The sequence below is a fragment of the Sciurus vulgaris genome, assembly GCF_902686455.1.
Source record: "Sciurus vulgaris genome assembly, chromosome: 11".
Lineage (NCBI taxonomy): Eukaryota > Metazoa > Chordata > Mammalia > Rodentia > Sciuridae > Sciurus > Sciurus vulgaris.
Genome location: NC_136472.1, coordinates 114,505,187 through 114,522,167, shown reverse-complemented (window position 1 = coordinate 114,522,167; position 16,981 = coordinate 114,505,187).

Below are 16,981 nucleotides of genomic sequence, written 5' to 3'. Positions count from 1 at the left end.
GGTGTCTGGTATTTATTTATTTAGGTACCAGGAATTGAACCCAGGAGTGCTTAACCACTGAACCACATCCCCAGCCCTTTTTTTTTTTTTTTTTGAGACAGGGTCTTGCTAAGTTGCTTGGGGCCACTCTAAATTGTTGAGGTCAGCTTTGAATTTGTGATCCTCCTGCCTCAGCCTCCCAAGCTGCTGAGATTACAGGTGTGTGCCACTGCACCCTTTGATATCTGGTATTTAGTAGATGACTTATTACCATTTGTTAATTAAAGTCATTGAGAACCCTACTGAGTAGGGCCCTGAGAGAGTAAAGGAGGGTAAGACACAGCCCTCGACCTCCATTGAGCTGAAAACAAATTAGCAGATGCAGGAAAGCTTTCTGCACTTCCCACCGCTGACTAGAAGCAGGACACAGATTTACAAAGATAAAAGGTACCTGCTCCTCTTCTACCAGCGGGAACACAGGTTCCCCACCCTCATCCGCCTGGAGAAGATACCAGAGAAACCTACACCGACAAGCCATATTAACTAGCTATTATCTGCCAGTTATTTTCCTTCCACAAGCTGCCACCCCTGGAGACTGAAAGACTCCTTTATCTTGTCACTTCTCTAAAAATTGACCACTATTTGTTGAAAATACTATTTAAGTGGCAATCTGAAGCCACCTCTTCTAGAACTTTATTCCTTGAATGTCTTCCATATATAGGTGAAATGCCAATGTTAATAAGTTTCTGTTTTTCTCTTGTTAATCTGTCTTTTTACCAGGTATCCACTCCAAATAAGGACCTATGAAGGTTAAAGAAACTATTATCTTTCTTCCCTATAGTAGATAGAGGTAGGTGCCCAGGGTTGAGTGAGAAGCTTCAACACAAGCCCAGGAGGAGCTCAAAGGAGGGAGAGCAGGAAGGGTTGAGCCAAAAGGAGACCCCAAGAAGGAGAATGAAGTTGCTGTGGGTCCTAAGGAACTTGGGCGAGAGGTGGTGACAACTGATAAAATAGAAGAAAACCCTGAGGATGGGGGAGAAGAAGGACTTTGAAGGTACATCTGGGACACATCAGACTAGAGAGAAGCAGGTGATAGGCTTGGAGGGGCCGGGCAGCCCCCGATCACAGAGCTTGCTGAGGGTCAGGCAGGAACTTGGACATGGTGGTAGTGGGTTCCTGTAACAGGCCCTTGGTAGACACAGTTACTACATTTGTTTCTATACTGGGACTTCACTGCAGACTCTGTCTCTGCCTTTCCCAATTTCTCAGCTGCCTGCATGTCAGCAGAGACACGCATCTTGCTCTGACCAATGTGTTATGGGTCTAAGCATCCTTCCCCATGTGAAGTATGGAAGAGAATAGAAGACTGTGAGCCCCGCCCCCCCAGACTCTCCTGATTCTTTATGGCAACTGTTAGACCATAGAGGACAGCTATTTTAGAGGGTCATGTGGATTTTGTATAGACCAAGCCACTTTGATGAGGGCTTTTTTGTTACCAAGGCATAAGGATAGCCTTTCCTCATGGTTTGAGCAAATAATAGGTAGGTGAATTGGTGAGTAGAGATGGGAAGAAAAAGGAAGCAGAGAGCTCTGTTTAGAGAAGTTAGGTGGTAGGGTGGAGTTAGTGAAGATAGGAAGGGGGCTGGTAGATTTTGTGATGGATCCATTGCCTGAGAGAGGCCTGCTCAGGCCTGGAGTTGTGGTGAGGACACGGGGGAGGTGCTGCTGACTCTGGGTTCACGGAGCTGGTGAAAAGTCCCGAAGGAGGAAGAGGAAGCTGGGAGAAGTGCAGGGCAGCCCAGCTCCGAAGCCTCCTCCTCCAGGCCTCCAGGGATTTGCAGGCGTCTTCTCCTCCAGGCTTTCCAAATGTGATTTCGCTCTTATCACAGACACTCCAGGAAGCTGTCCGGCTACCCAAGTTTACAGAGTGGGAAAAACAGGTTCAGAGACTTAAAGCCACAGCCAGTCAGTGCCAGTCAGGGCTCAATGGCTCCAAGGCCCCAGGGCCTCTAACGCCCAGGGAAAAGGCCCAGCTCCCTTCCAGCTGTTCTCTCCCACACACAGGTGCAGCCACTTAGGGACTCCCCAGAGCTGGAGTGGCGAGGGCTACAGTGTCTTCTGTTGGGATTTGTCACTGGTTGGAACTCCTAGGAGCAGGCCCTGCCCCCAAAGCCTGACTGTTGGAGAACTTCTCTATCACCCTGCTCCACCAGCTGCCTGCAGCTTCCTGATGCCAAATTCCCAGACACTGCGTTTCTTGTCCCTTTGAGGCAAGGTATGACCTATGACCAAGTTCTGGACAATAAAATATAAAAAGAAGATGTGTGTGAGACTTCCAAGAAAGTCCCTGGACTTCTGTGAGAGAATAAGCTTCTAATTGAAGTAAATATCTGCAGTCAAGTCTCTGTTAGCAGCAGCCACCTGTTTTAAGTGTGGGACAACCACAGTCAGAGGACCGGTGCCCAATTGGGAAAGAAACAAGGGATTTTCAACAAACCCTGGGAAGATGTTAAAAATAATAATGAAGTTGGGCACAGTGGCACATACCTGTAATCCAGTCACTAGGGAGGCTGAGACAGGAGGATTGCAAGTTCAAGACCAGCTTCAGCAACTTAGCAAGACCCTAAGCAACTTAGCGAGACCTTATTTCAAAATAAAAAAGGACTGGGGATAAGTGCCCCTGGGTTCAGTCTCTGGTGCTGCTACTACTACTACTACTACTACTACTAATATTAATAATAATAATAATCTAGAAATTAGTAAGATCTGATATAAACCCAAAAGTCATCGAATACAAGGTTGATCATTTTAACCTCATCAAAATCAATTTGTGGCAAAAATCATATGTCAGTCAGAATAAATTTGTCATGCTGCTGCAAGAAAAAGTCCAAAATAGTCATGGCATAAGGCAGATGTTTATGGTTGGGATGTGAAGTGTCCCCCAAAAGCTCACGTATGAGACAATGTAAGAAGGTTCAGAGGAGAAATGATTGGGTTGTAAAAGTCTTAACCCAATCAGGGAGTTAATCCCCTGATAGGGATTAACTGAGTGGTGACTGAAGTGGCAGGGTGGGCACTGGGGCATGACTTTGGGTGTGTATTTTGTATCTGGAGAGTGGAGTCTCTTTCTGCTTCCTGATCACAATGTGAGCTGCTTCCCTCGGCCACACTCTTCCGCCATGATGTTCTGCCTCACCTCCAGCCCTGAGGAATGGAGCCGCTCTTCTATGGACTATGACCTCTGAAACCATGAGCCTTCAAATAAACCTTTCCTCCTCTATAATTGTGCTGGTCGGGTCATTTAATCACAGCAGCAAAAAAGCTGACTGAAACAGCAACGAAATACCCTTTCCTGCCCATGCTACCTAGTCTCTTGCAGATTAACTGGGCCTTGTATCCCCACGTTGTCAGTATAGCCACCTTCACTTTGGGTTCTCAAGTGGAAGCCACAGCCACTGCTGTGCAGAGGGAAGGTGAGTAAGCAAGGCACTAGCAAGGCAAGTTCCAACCTGAAGTGACACACATGCTTCTGTTTGCATTTGAATCACTAGAGCAAGTCACACAGCCACACCTAGTTCAACAGGGCAGAGGACACCATGCCTTCCTTCTCAAGGAGGAGAAGGGTTCTCATGAGCAATAATACACAAAAGCAAAAGGCTTAAACCATTAGGAAAAGCTTTAGGCACTCCTATTATAAACAGAAGGCTAATTTCTCTGATAAATAAGAAGTACCCGCCAGGCACGGTGGCACACCTCTGTAATCCCAGTGGCTCAGGAGGCGGAAGCAGAAGGGTAATGAGTTCAAAGCCAGCCTCAGCAATTTAGAGAGGTACTAAGCAACTCAGTGAGACCCTGTTTCTAAATAAAATATGAAAAAGGGCTGTGGATGTGGCTCAGTGGTTAAACGCCCTGGGTCCAATCCCCGGTACTACATAATAATGATAATAATAATAATAATAATAACTACCCACAAATCATCAAGAAAATGATCACATCCAACAGGAAAATAGGCAAAAGAGATAGACAGACATTTTACAGAAAAAGGAATGAAGAATGTTTGAGCAATAATAAGAATATTATACATGTACAGGCACATGGTACACACCCCTGATACCAGCAACTCAGGAAGCTGAGGTAGGAACTTTGTAAGTTCAAGTTCAGCCTGGGCAACTTAATGAGACTCTGTCTCAAAGCCAACATTTTTTAAAAGGGCTGGGGCTATAGCTCAGTGGTAGAGTGCCCCTGGGTTCAACCCCCAGTACTGCAATTAAAGAAAGAAAAAAAAAATTGCACATGAAAATTACACCAAGATATTATTTTTCACTCATCAAATTGGCAAGGGTATGTGCAAGCACGTTCGTACATAGAAGACAAGCTATAAATTGGAGTGACTCTATGGAAGGCAATTGGCATTATGTCAAGATTTGAAGTTCACAGACCTCTTGATAGAGTTCTTTACTTCTCAAAATGTTCCTCACACTCATGGGAAATGATATTTGTTCAAGGTTTTTCCTTGCATTATTGTTTGTAATAACAAAAGATTGGAAACCACCTAATACCTTTTAATCGAGGACTGTTTAAATTATTTAAGTAAATTATTTCCCTCTATTCAAGAAAATACTACACGGTTATAAAAGGAACGAAGAGTTCTTTTTTGCAATGAAGTGGAGCAATCTCTAACATTTAACATTACATGAAAAAATTAAGGTACTAAACAGTGCATATAGCATATCACCTTTTATGTAAAAAGGGAGCACATTCATAACTGCTTACATATTCTAGAAACGTCTCCAAAAATACATTTAAAGTGGGAAATTGTTTGTCACTGAAGAGAGCATAAGAATTTTCTTTTTGTGTCTTTTAAATAGTGAAATGGGGCAGGGAAGATGGGAAGAGGTTGGTCAATTGGTACTGAGTTACAGTTTGGAGGACTCGGTATGGGTATTCTATTGCACAGGAGGTGACTATAGTCAATAATAATGCATTGCATATTTCAGAATAGCTAGAAGAGAGGATTTTGAATGTTTCATCACAAAGAAATGATAAATGTTCAAGGCGATGGATAGGCTAATTACCCTGAGCTGATGATTACATAATGTACATAAATAACACCACATAGTACACAACATATTGTACAATCATTACGTGTCCATTAAAAATCAAATAAAACAAAAAAATAAGTTGAGAAATAGCATGGGGAATGTATTACGTAATCTAACAATAAAATTAAACATTCAAAGGGAAGAGGCACGACCCAACAATTTCACTCCTAGGTAGAACAAAGAGAACTAAAAGCACACATCTGCACAAAAACTTATACACAAATATTTATAGCCGCATTATTCATTCTAGCCCAAAGGTGGAAACAACTGAAATGTCCATTAATTAACTGATGGATAATGAAATGTGGTGTATCTAAACAATGGATAATTATTCAGCCCTAAACAGGAATGAAGTACTGGTCCACGCTATAACATGGACGAGCTATGAAGACATTATGTTAACAAGACAATGCCAGGCACAAACAGCCGCTTACTGTACAAATTCCATTTAAATGAAGTGTCTAAAATAGGCAAATCCATAGCAACGGGGAGAGGGAGTGGCTGGCTGGATGGGAGGGGTCGAGGGGAAGTGGGAATAGTGACTGGAGGACACCAGGTTTCTTTTGGGGGTGATGAAAATGCTCTAAAGTTAATTGAGGTGATGGTTGTCCAACTCCATGAAGATACTAAAAACCTTTGAATTGCACACTTAAAATCAGAATTGCATGGCATGTGACATATTTCAAAAAGTTGCTTTTTGAAAGAAGAGCAAAAGAAAGGGGTCACAGGAACGCCTGGAGACACCGCGAGCTCCCACGAGACCTCCTACTCGGTCCTCGAGCTCTGCCGAAATGGTCCTCCAGCTCCCTCACAAGCCTCGTGAGAGACACAACAGGACAGCTCTCCTGGCCGCGTTCCCTCAGCGCAGAGCTTTTCCCGCGGGTGGTTGATTTTGGAAAGATTCTAGTAAACTCCAGTGGGAGGAAAGAGGTGAGCAGAGTGAAACCCGGAAAGAGAAAGGCCAGTGGAAGTTTTTTTCTTTTTTTCTTTTTTACTATTCATTGATTTATTTTTCAGTGCTGGGAGTCAAACCCAGGGCCTTGCACATACTAGGCAAGTCTTTACCACTGAGCTACACCCCCGGTTCTTTTTAAATTTTATTTTGAAACAGGGTCTCACTAAGTTGTTGAGGCTGACCTTGAACTTGCGGTGCTCCTGCCTCAGCCTCAAAATAGCTGGAATTACAAGCATATGTCACTGAGTCCGGGTTGGAGTTTTCATATGTGTGTGTGAGCGTGTGTGTGTGTGTGTGTGTGTGTGTATGTGTGTGTGTGTGTGGTACAGGGTATTGAATCCAGGGTGCTTAACGTTAAGTCACATCCCCAGCCACCTTTTTATATTTTATTTAGAGACAGGGTCTCGCAGAATTGCTTAGGGCCTCTCTAAATTGCTGAGGCTGGCTTTGAACTCTCCATCCTCTTGCCTCAGCCTCTCAAGCTACTGGAATTACAGGTGTGCACCACATCCGGTTGAAGTTTTCCTAATTGAGCTGGTTGCCACTGTGAGCAACTGAGGTTCAGTCCTGCTGGGAAACCACTGAAGAACCATGCAAATGCACCTGAGGTGAGGAGGTGGGCATTGCTCTGCGGCAGAGAAACCCTGGGCAGACAACAGGAAGTGAGGAATTGCCTTTCCACATCTGTGGTGCCCCAGAAATGTAATAGCAGCAGCCTGAGGGTTGACGCTGAGGGGGCAGAATGACCCTGCACATCTCAAGAGCATCACTCTCAAGAGCTCTCCCCCTCTTTATCTGGGTACAGTACTGAGGCCCTAAGGAACTTAGCAAGACCCTGTCTCTAAATAAAAGATAGAAAGGACAGGGGATGTGGCTCAGTGGTTGAGTGACAGAGTTCAATCCTGGGTACAAAATAAAAGCTCCCCTCTTCTTACATAAATCTCTGGACTTGACTCAAAAGGTCTAATATTATTTCCAAAACTCAAGCCCATCCTTAACCAGCAAATAAGTTTTGCCTTAGTAAAATTTCAAAGATGTGTTATAGGCTTGCCACAGACTGGATCTGGAATGTCCCACAAGGCCCCAGATGTGAAAGACTTGGTCCTCAGCTTGGTTCCATTAGAAGGGTGTGGGAACCTTTATGAAGTGGAGTCTAGTAGAAGATTTTAGGTCTTTGGTTGCTGGGCATCCCTTTGAAGGGGATTGTGGGAGCCTAGTCCATTTCTCTTTTGCTTTTGCTTCCCATCACTGAGGTAAGAGCCCCTCTGCCATGTGCTCCGGCCATGGTGTGCTGCCTTGCCACAGGCCCAAAGCAATGGGTTAACCATCCATAGACTGGAACCTCCAAAACTGTGAGCCAGAATAAGCCTTTCCTCTTGCAAGACAACTTGTCTCAGGTATTTGTTATTATAACAGAAGGCTGACTAACACAAGGCCACTGAACATACCAGCTGTGGCTTTTTTTTTTTTTTTTTTTTTTTTTTAATAAGCCTAATTCTGAGCCAAGTCTGGCACACGGGGAATGATCAGGCTGAGAGATGCTGTTTTGGGCCAACAATGAGGAGTGGCTGTAAAGCAAAGCATCTGGTTGCTGTAAACCAACTCTGATGGCAGTGCCCAAAGGGAGTTTAAGAGACACCCTGAGTCACCGTGGTGGTGTTAGCATGAGTGTGCTGTCCCAGAAGCAGGGATTTTTCACAGAATGATAATCATTCAAATGCAGAGGGTAGTATAGGCAGAGTGTCCTTCACCCTGCCGGGGGTGTTGACAAAAAAGTGCCCCGTCTGTCCTTGGAGGGGAAAGTCTCTCACCATCCTGTCTTTCTGGAAGGCATCCGGGGATTCCTGGCAACTCTCCAGTGCTTTAAAGGAAACCTAGAGCTGACTCCAGTCTGTTCACTGGGATGGCTGGGGCAGAAAGTCAGGAGAGGGGCTGAGTTCAGGGAGACTGTACCCCAATCCCATCACCACCCCAATGCCACAGTCTGTGGAAGGAAAGAGCCCCTCACGAGCCAAGCTGTCCCTGAAGCTCAGGGAAGAGTCCCAAGACAGAAGGGGCCTGGCCTTAGACCCTGACTGATGCCACTACCCTGGCATAGAGCCCTTGCAGAACAGAGAGTTCCCCAGAGTGACGTCAGAACAGCAGAACACTGGGGACACACTAGGCTTGAGTCCAAAGAATGAAAGCTGTCACTCTCAGCTCATTCCGCTCACTACCAGCCATCTTTCAGGTTGCAGCTGGTCCCAGGGGTACTGGGTTCCTCCTAAATCTGGAACCATGTTCTTCCCACCTAACATGTTCAACAACTCCAAGGGGTGGGGCTGAACTTCTCAGGGTGGCTCCTCTTCTGGACCCCTGAGTCTAGTTTGCCTGGGTCTCCTTGTCTAAAGAAAGCCACTCTCAGAAATCCCAAGGGAATATCCCATTCTCTCAGTCTAAGAGGTAGCCAAGACATTTTTTGCTAGAGAAGGAAGAAACCTCCCTTTCATTTTTGGTAATCCATCCATCCACAAAGACCCCAGTACATCTTGGGGTTTTTATCCCCAGAGCACTTTGTCCACATGACTTCCATGTAGTGCCATTTAATCCTTCCAGCAGCCCAGTGATGTGGGTATATTTATTTTCATTCCATTTTATTGATGAGGAAATGGTTTCAGAGAGGCGCGAGGCTTTCCGGAGCTCCCACAGTTAGTAACAGAGATGTTCACTAATTACCATATCCATAGACAGAGCTTCCTAACTTTGCACAACCTCTCACTTCATTAAGCCATTTAATCTTCACCCTGATTCCGTGTGATAACTAATCATGGTTATTATTAAGCCCCCTTTAAAGATAATAACAGAGAGGACCTGATGACTTGCACAGTCTCCTGGCCAAGTGGTGACAGTCAGTGAAAGAAATGAAGACCCAGCATGTCTGACTTCGGAGTATTTTTTTTTTTTTTAATTAACACATATTACTTGGACACATTAATGGTGTTCAGTGTGTATATCCATACATGTACACAGATGCCCCCATCAAATCCAACCTCCCTTTTTATAACCTTCTACCCCTACCCTACCCTTCCCCAATCTCTAATGACCACTCATGCTTTCATTTTGATGTTTTTTAGCTTCTGCATATAGAAGGAACATGAGGTACTTGTCTTTCTGCGCCTGGCTTATTTCACTTAACATAATGTCCTCTAGTTCTATCCATTTAGCTATAAATGACAAGATTTTATTTTTCCTTCTAGCTGAATAATCCATTGTGTATATATACCACATTTTCTTTTCTTTTTCTCTCTCTCTCTTTTTTTTTTTTTTTTTTTTTGCTGATGGGTGGGTGGTACTGGGATTAAACTCAGGAGCACTTAACCACTGAACCACATCCCCAGCCCTTTTTATTTTTTATTTAGAGGCAGGGTCTCACTGAGTTGCTGAGGGCCTCGCTAAGTTGCTGAGGCTGGCTTTGAACTTGCAATTCTCCTGCTTCAGCCACCTGAGCTGCTGGGATTACAGGCGTGCACCACCACACACAGCCTACCACATTTTCTTTATCCTCTCATCTGTTCATGGACACCTAGGCTGACTCCATATCTTAGTTATTGTGAATATTTGCCACAATAAACATGGGCAGGCGGGTATCTGTTTAGTAAGCTGATTCCATTTCCTTTGGATATAGATCCAGAAGTGGGAGAGCTGGATCACATGATAGATCTAGTTTTAGTCTTGGGGGGTGTGGCTCGTGCTTCATTTCTTCTCCTGACTCCACCTGTGTTAGTAGAATTGGCCTCTGCAGTGGGCTGAGTCATACCCCCCAAAAGATATGTCCTAGTGCTAACTCTTGGTACTAGTGACTATGACCATATTTGGAAATAGGTTTGCCATGAGAGCATCCTGGACTTAGGGAGGCCCTAAATGTAATCACCTGTGTCCTTATGGGAGGAAGGGAAGGGAGACTTGAGACCTAGACCCAGACCATGCTTCGTGAGGACAGAGGCGGGGACTGGGGTGACGCTGCCACTAGCCCAGGAACACCTGGAGTCACCACAAGTGGAATGAGGCCTGAAGGGCGCCTCCCTGGAGCTTGGAGGGAGCATGGCCCTGGCCCGTGGATTGCAGACCTCTGGCCTCTGGAATTGTGAGAGAATTTGTTTCAGTGGCCATGTGGTGTGGCAGCCCTAGGAAACCCTTACAGCCCCTTTATAAAGGACTCCCGGTTGAAAAGCCCTGCCTCCCGTGAGCAGGTAGACGCGCCACCGTGCAGAGCCGTGCTCCTCCACGGGACCCGTGGTCCCTGGTGTTCGGGTGAGCTCAGGAGACGCTGGACCAACGCCTCCTGGAATATGAATTGACTCAAAGATTCTGAGGAGAAAGCTAAGGATTTTCACTGGTGAGTAATTTACAACAAAGAGGGAGGAGTTGTGGTCAGAATACCAAGTTTGTCTGATTTTTTTTTTTCCCCAGGAGCTTCAAAGGAAAGTGACAGTCGTTTGGGCTGTGCCCACAAGACTCCCCCAACACAACTACCCGCTTTGGGGTACTCAGCTTCACCGGTTGCAGGAGGGGTTCCTGAGAAGGAAACTAACATGGTAGGAGGTGTTTTCTCAGGCTGCTGCAACTGCTGGGCCTCCCAGAAGTGTTTCTACCCCAAGGCTCTTGGGGTGCCCCAAAAGAGGAGGGGGCTGTGGGGGAGGCGGGATAAGGCTCACCTGACCTCCAGGCCCAGAGTCCCCGCTCCATAGACCACTTCGGCTTCTGGTGTCTGGCCGCCAGCCTGTGTGAAGGAGTCTGTCCCCAGCCCTGGTTGGCCTGGGGATTCCTGAGGTGGCCCCAGCACACTCCCCTTGGAACCTCAGCAGGACTCCTTCCTAGGCTAAAGAGAGGGACCTGGGGGAGTGAGGGGACTGGGCCAGCAGAGAAACTATTCTTTCCTGGGATGAGGCAGAGGGAAAGGGAACAAGTTCCTCTGGATTAAGAGGAGCAAGAGAAGCTCCCTCGCACATGGAGGCCCCAGAGTTTCTACCACAGGGCTGCGCCTAAGCCTCTGCTCTCCAGAGCCCCCACTCCCATCCTACCCAGGGTTAGGGCAGGTCCCAGGTGAGGACCACAGCTCTCCTGGACAGGGCTTCTCCACACCTCCGCCCCCAGACCCAGCAGCATGAGGCCACTCTGAAGTAGAATAATCAATGTTGACTTCGGGCCAGTGGGAGCTGTCGGGTGTATTACTGGTGTTAATGTGATGTGGATAGGATTAGTATATCCCAAATGGTTCTTTGGAATAGAACAAGTGCAGGCAGAATGGTCTCCTCTCTCCCACCACTTGATGCAGGGTTTGATTAAAAGCCTCTTCCCAGTGATGAAGACAGAATTGAATTAGCCTGAGGTCCATGTGCCTATGGTGAGGGGAGAGGGTGAAGGGAGGGCGCTTGTCCCCTCTGCCCTACCTCCTTGGTGTCCCTTCTGGGGAAACGGGTGCAAATTTCTCCCTGACATCCTCCCTGCCACCCCCAGACCTGAGTTCCAGAAGCTTCTTCAGAGAGGAAAGATTTTAAGACACCTGGTCAGCTTGCATAGCTTTGGTCCAACCACAAAAAAGAACTGGATACCAAATAGAGAAGGGCTGGAGCTGCAGGGAGCAGTTAGAAACCATGAGGTCATCCAGCCCTTGGTGGCTCGAGGACCACAGGCAGGACCAGGGGAAACTCTTGCCGTTGGCTTTCCAGCCAGAGTCTCCTCTTGCCCTAGCCTTTTCCCTCCTTGTTCCAACAGAGACACCTCAGCCCCTTGCTGACCCCTCTAGGCCACCAGATTCACAGGCCACATGCTGCATCTCTCCTCAGAGTATCTCCCTCCTTCACTTCCACCCTTGGGTCCTCCAGCTCCTCCTGGAAGTCAGACTCCAAGCCTGCTCAAGAATGCATGAGCACGTGTGAGTGTGCACGTGCGCATGCAAATTCAGTCAGAGGAGTGTGCACACGCATGATAACACATGTATTCCAACGCGTGTATTGGTCCTCAATTTTCTAGATAGTGCAGCTTAATTCCAAAGAAAATGTCCTGGAACCCAGTCATGCTGTGCCTCAGCCCAGTGTGTGTCAGGCCTCTGAAGGGTGCCAGAACTGAACAATCGCCACCACCTGGCAATATGCCAGAGCTATATAGGCACTGCTTTATTGAATGCTTGTGACAACCCCACAGGAAACAATGGCAGCTATTCCCACTTACAGGCCAGACCCAGAGGCAGTAGCCAAGGCAGCCAAAAGCCACTGGCCAACTTGGGGGTTGCTCCAGATCTATCCGACCCCACAGCCCATGGTCAATTCCTGCTACTATCTTCAGCAGGGGACAGGCTGAGCCCATGTCCAGGGATAGGGAACAGTGTGCCCAGATTGTCCCCTACCAGTTCCTCCCCTGCCACGAACCAAGGGTCTGGGTACTACACACAATGGCACCACGTGCCCCACCACGACAAACCAGGGAATTTAAAAAAAAAAAATTTATACTTGTTAATGGAAGATTTCAGGAACTAGTCTAACGAACCCCCAGTACCCAATTCCAGCTTCAAAACCATCAACATTTTGCCCATCTTGTTTCATAATTCTCTCTCATGTACTTTTTTTCCTGAAGATTTAAAAAGCAAATCTCAGACATTTTATGTCACCTGTAAATACTTCATGATGCATCTCTGACAGATAAAGATTTTTTTCCTTTAACCTAATTACTACCATTACCACACCTAGCCAGATGAGCCAGGTCTCCTTAACATTATGTAATTCTCAGTCCATGTTCAAATTTCCCCAGGCACCTACGAAAAGGCCTTTTCACAGAAAGTTTGTGCAAAGCAGGATCTAAACCAGGCCTGTCCACTACATTTGTCTGATGTCTCCTAAATCTTTTATGATCCCTCACCCCACCCTACTCCCCATGCCCCCAGCACCTTCTGCAAACAGATCTCGTCCCATGAAGTGTTTTACATTCCGACTCACTGATTCCAACCTCTGCAGATCTTTCCAGAGGTATAAAGTAAATCACATCGCTTTTCTGCTTCGAATCTTTCCATGACTTCTATTACCCCTAAAAGAAAATCCACACATTTTTCTGGGCCCACAGACCTGCCTGCCTCTTGTCTTCTGATTCCCTCTCAAACCTCATTTCCCCCTCCTCACTGTCTTTCCTGTCCCCTCGGCTCCAGTGGACAGGCCTCCTTTTCCTACTCTGAAAGTTCAGGAGCTTTCTGCCTTGGGGTCACTGCAAACAGAGTGGTCCCTTCTCTCAGGGATGCTCTTGCCCAGCTCTACTCGGCCACCAGCCAGATCTTCCTCACCCTTGGGTTCCTCTTAGTGACCTCTCCTCAGACAGGTCTGGCCAGCAAGGCCACCTAAGGAGACCCTCCCACAACACAGGGGTTTTCCCTCCCAGTCTCCTTTTGGTATCCATTGCCGCTTCTCAAATCGAGTGATTATTTTTGCCTATTTGTTCCCTTGGTGTTTAATGGCTCCTTCTCCCAACCAGAAGGTGGTAGGTTTGGGGAGGACAGAACCATGTCTATCTGTTGTCTCCCAGGCCTAATGCAGGGCTCAAAACACAGTCGAGGCCCAAGTGTTTGTTTATTAATACAATAAATGGAAAAGAGAGAAGATTACCTCCCAAAGAACTCACGATCTGGCCAGAAGACTGGAAGACAAAGATAATACAAGACTTTCCAATCAATTAATCTCTATTAAGTACTGGCGAAAGACCTCCACACTTTTCTGGGCACAGAGGAGATATGGAAGGTATAAAGTACTAAATTAAAGGATAAATTGGCGTACTCGCCACGTGTTCCAGAGTCTGGTGGAAGGGAGGAAAACTGAAGAGGCCTGAAATCCTCATGGGGAGAGGGCCCTGGGCTGAGCTTCCTTGAGTAAAAATCCCTCACATTTCCATAGTGCCCTCAGATGCCAAAGGATGCCTGGGGCCATTCTCCCCTTTTGAAATATAAGGGAATTGAGACTCTGCTCTTTGCCCAGGTCCTACAGTGAAAAGGTGATAGAATGACTACAGCCCACAGGTCTTGACATCTCCCTGCCCCGCTGAGTGGGCAGGTGCAGTGAGGAGCAGGGTGGAAGAGAGGCAGTAGATGCCACCTGGCAAAGGCCAGGGGCCAGAGGAAGCAGAGGCCAGGGAGAGAAAGAATTGAGACTCCCAGCCCAGAACTATGGACCCTGGGCGGGAGAGAGGCTGCACCAGATCTGCCCCATTGAGTCGGCCCCAGGGTTCCTGGCCCGGGCCCAGAGCCTAAGGGAGATATCCTGGTCCCTGGTTCTGTCCAGCAGCCGCTGGCGTGAGCTCTGGAAACTTCACACACTTAATTGCGGAACCCCCTACTTTATGGCCTTAGTTTTTTTGTTTGTCTGTTGTTTGGGGTTTGCTTATTTTGGGACTAAATTAAATCCAGAGGCACTTTATCACTGAACTACACTTCCAGCCCTTCTTGAACTTTATGTTTTAGTCAGCTTTTTCGCTGCTGTGACTAAAAGATCTGACGGAACATTTTTAAAGGAGGAAAAGTTGATTTGAGGGCTCATGGTTTCAGAGGTCTTAGTCCAAAGAAGACCGGCTCCATTCTTCCAGGCTCAAGGTGAGGCTGAACATCATGGCAGCAGAGTGTGGCAGAGGGAGGACACTCACATCATCAGGAAGCAGAGAGACTCCACTCTCCAGATACAAATCCACACCAAAGCCACGCCCCAGTGCCCACCTCCTCCAGCCACACCCTGCCACTTCAGTCACCATTCAGTCCCTATGGGGGATTAATTCACTGATTGAGTTAAGGCTCTCACGACCCAATCATTTCTCCTCTGAACCTTCTTGCACTGTCTCACACATGAGCTTTTGGGGGACCTCACATCCCAACCGTAACACTTTGTTTTGGAGACAGTCTTACCCAATAGCCAAGGCTGGCCTTGAATTTGCAATCCTGTCTCAGCCTCCCAAGTAGCTGGGATTGGGGTGGTGCCCTGCTTGAGTTTTGGGGGTTTTTTTGTTTGTTTGTTTTGTTTTGTTTTGTTTTGTTTTTAATTGAACCCAGGAGCACTCTGCCACTGAACTTCTTCCCCAATCCTTTTTAAAAATTTTTAATTTTGAGATGGGGTCTCACCAACTTGTCCAGGTTTGCCCAAATTTGCTATCCTCCTGCCTCAGGTTCCCAAATAGCTGGGATTACAGGTGTGTGGGTATGCACCCTCCCCCCTAGTTATTTTTAATTTAGGCAAAAGACCTCACTTGGCCTTTTATGATTTCAGGCAACTAAGTTTTTGTCTTTTTACTGGAGCTGTCTTTTTACTATTCTGATCTCTACTGTTTTATTAAGTAATCCTTTAGCTTTTTTTTTTTTTTCTTTTTAACGAGGGTGTTTATTTATTTTACTTCTTTTTTTATCTTTTGCTTCTAAATGCAGACAGAAACAGCAGTATCACAAAAGAGAGGCCAGCAGGTGATCCTGGGCTGATGAAGTTGGGCCTCCAGGCCTGGGACCCCAGAGCCCGAGTCTTGGCCTCCAAATGTGACCCTCCAGGAAAGACTGTTGTGCCCATTAAAAGTGATTCATTTCAGCAGTGCAGAGATTCACAGGGCAAATGGCTCTCACAGAGATGAGATTATCCCCTCCACAGTCAGAGGATTTACCAGAACAGGGCCTTTTAACTTATTTGTGGGAGGGTAAGTGACATCTTGATGAAACCATTTTGACATGAAGACACCAGATATGGCATCATGTGCTCTAAAAGCAACCATTAAGCCCTGAGTTTACTCTCACTGCCAAGTTACATGCTAAGCAGGCTCTTGGCCCCACCCCCAGGCCCCAGCACTAGGTTGCCATAAAGTGGCAGGAGTCTCTGCAGCGAAGGCTTCTGGGTAAGCAGCCAGACACAGCTGCGTCGAAATGTCTCCCATGTCAAACTTGAGGGGTCCAGATGTTCTTTCATTCAAATGTTTGGGGCGTTGGTTACTTAAATGTATGGGCACATTTTAAAAGCATAGTGTTGTTTTATTTTTGAAATTTACATAAATGGTTTCATCAAGTCATTCTGTCACACACTCCTCCTCTCTGGGTTGCCTGTGAGATCTCCCCAATCGCTCAGTGTAGACGTAGTAATTGCTCATTATTTCTGACCGCTGTGTGGTATTCCATCAAACGCAGTCTCCATGTTTTATTTACCCATCCCCTGGTGAAGGACACCAGGCAAGCTCACAGCCTCACAAGTGAGAGGAATTTGGGGCTACAGAAAAGGAAAGACGGACAGTCTCAGAAGAGAATTGCCCAGGGGCTATAAGAATGCAGAAATGCCTGTGAACATTTGAAATGTAAAATAAGCATTCCTGAGCAACCCAGCCCACTTCCTTAGCCTGTGCCCTTGGCCCATGCCTTTGCACGAGGGCAATGCACAATTACTAGAAAAGCAGCTTGAAATTGCTTTACTCCACCCTGCTCCACCTCTAGTCCAGTCCCTAACTACTCTCCCTCTATATATATTAACACCCCCACACTCGGGGGCTGCAGTCTCTCCCTCTGGAGGTAGCCACATTCTCCTCGAACATGTACCCACTTTCCTAAGTACATCTGCCTGTCTCTGACTGGCACTGCTGAATTTCTTTTCCATGCCCGGACCCCACTTATCCTGAGTCGAGGTCCCCCTCTCTGGAGACGCCTCCCGTGACATCTAGTACCTGACACGATTCCAATTTTCTAATATTTGCCCATCCAAGGAGTTAAAATTGTGCCTTCTTATTTTAATTGTGTGAAAAGATGGAGCAAATTTTCATATGGTTATTAGCAATTCAGAGGTCTACTTCCATGAATGTCCTATTTAAAGCCTCTCCCTTGCTTTTTGTTTTTTATTTCCTATTGGAGTCTTGTGGTTTTCTTATGACTTTGCAGTTCCTTATATATGTGCTGGATATTAAATCTTGGTCAATTTTA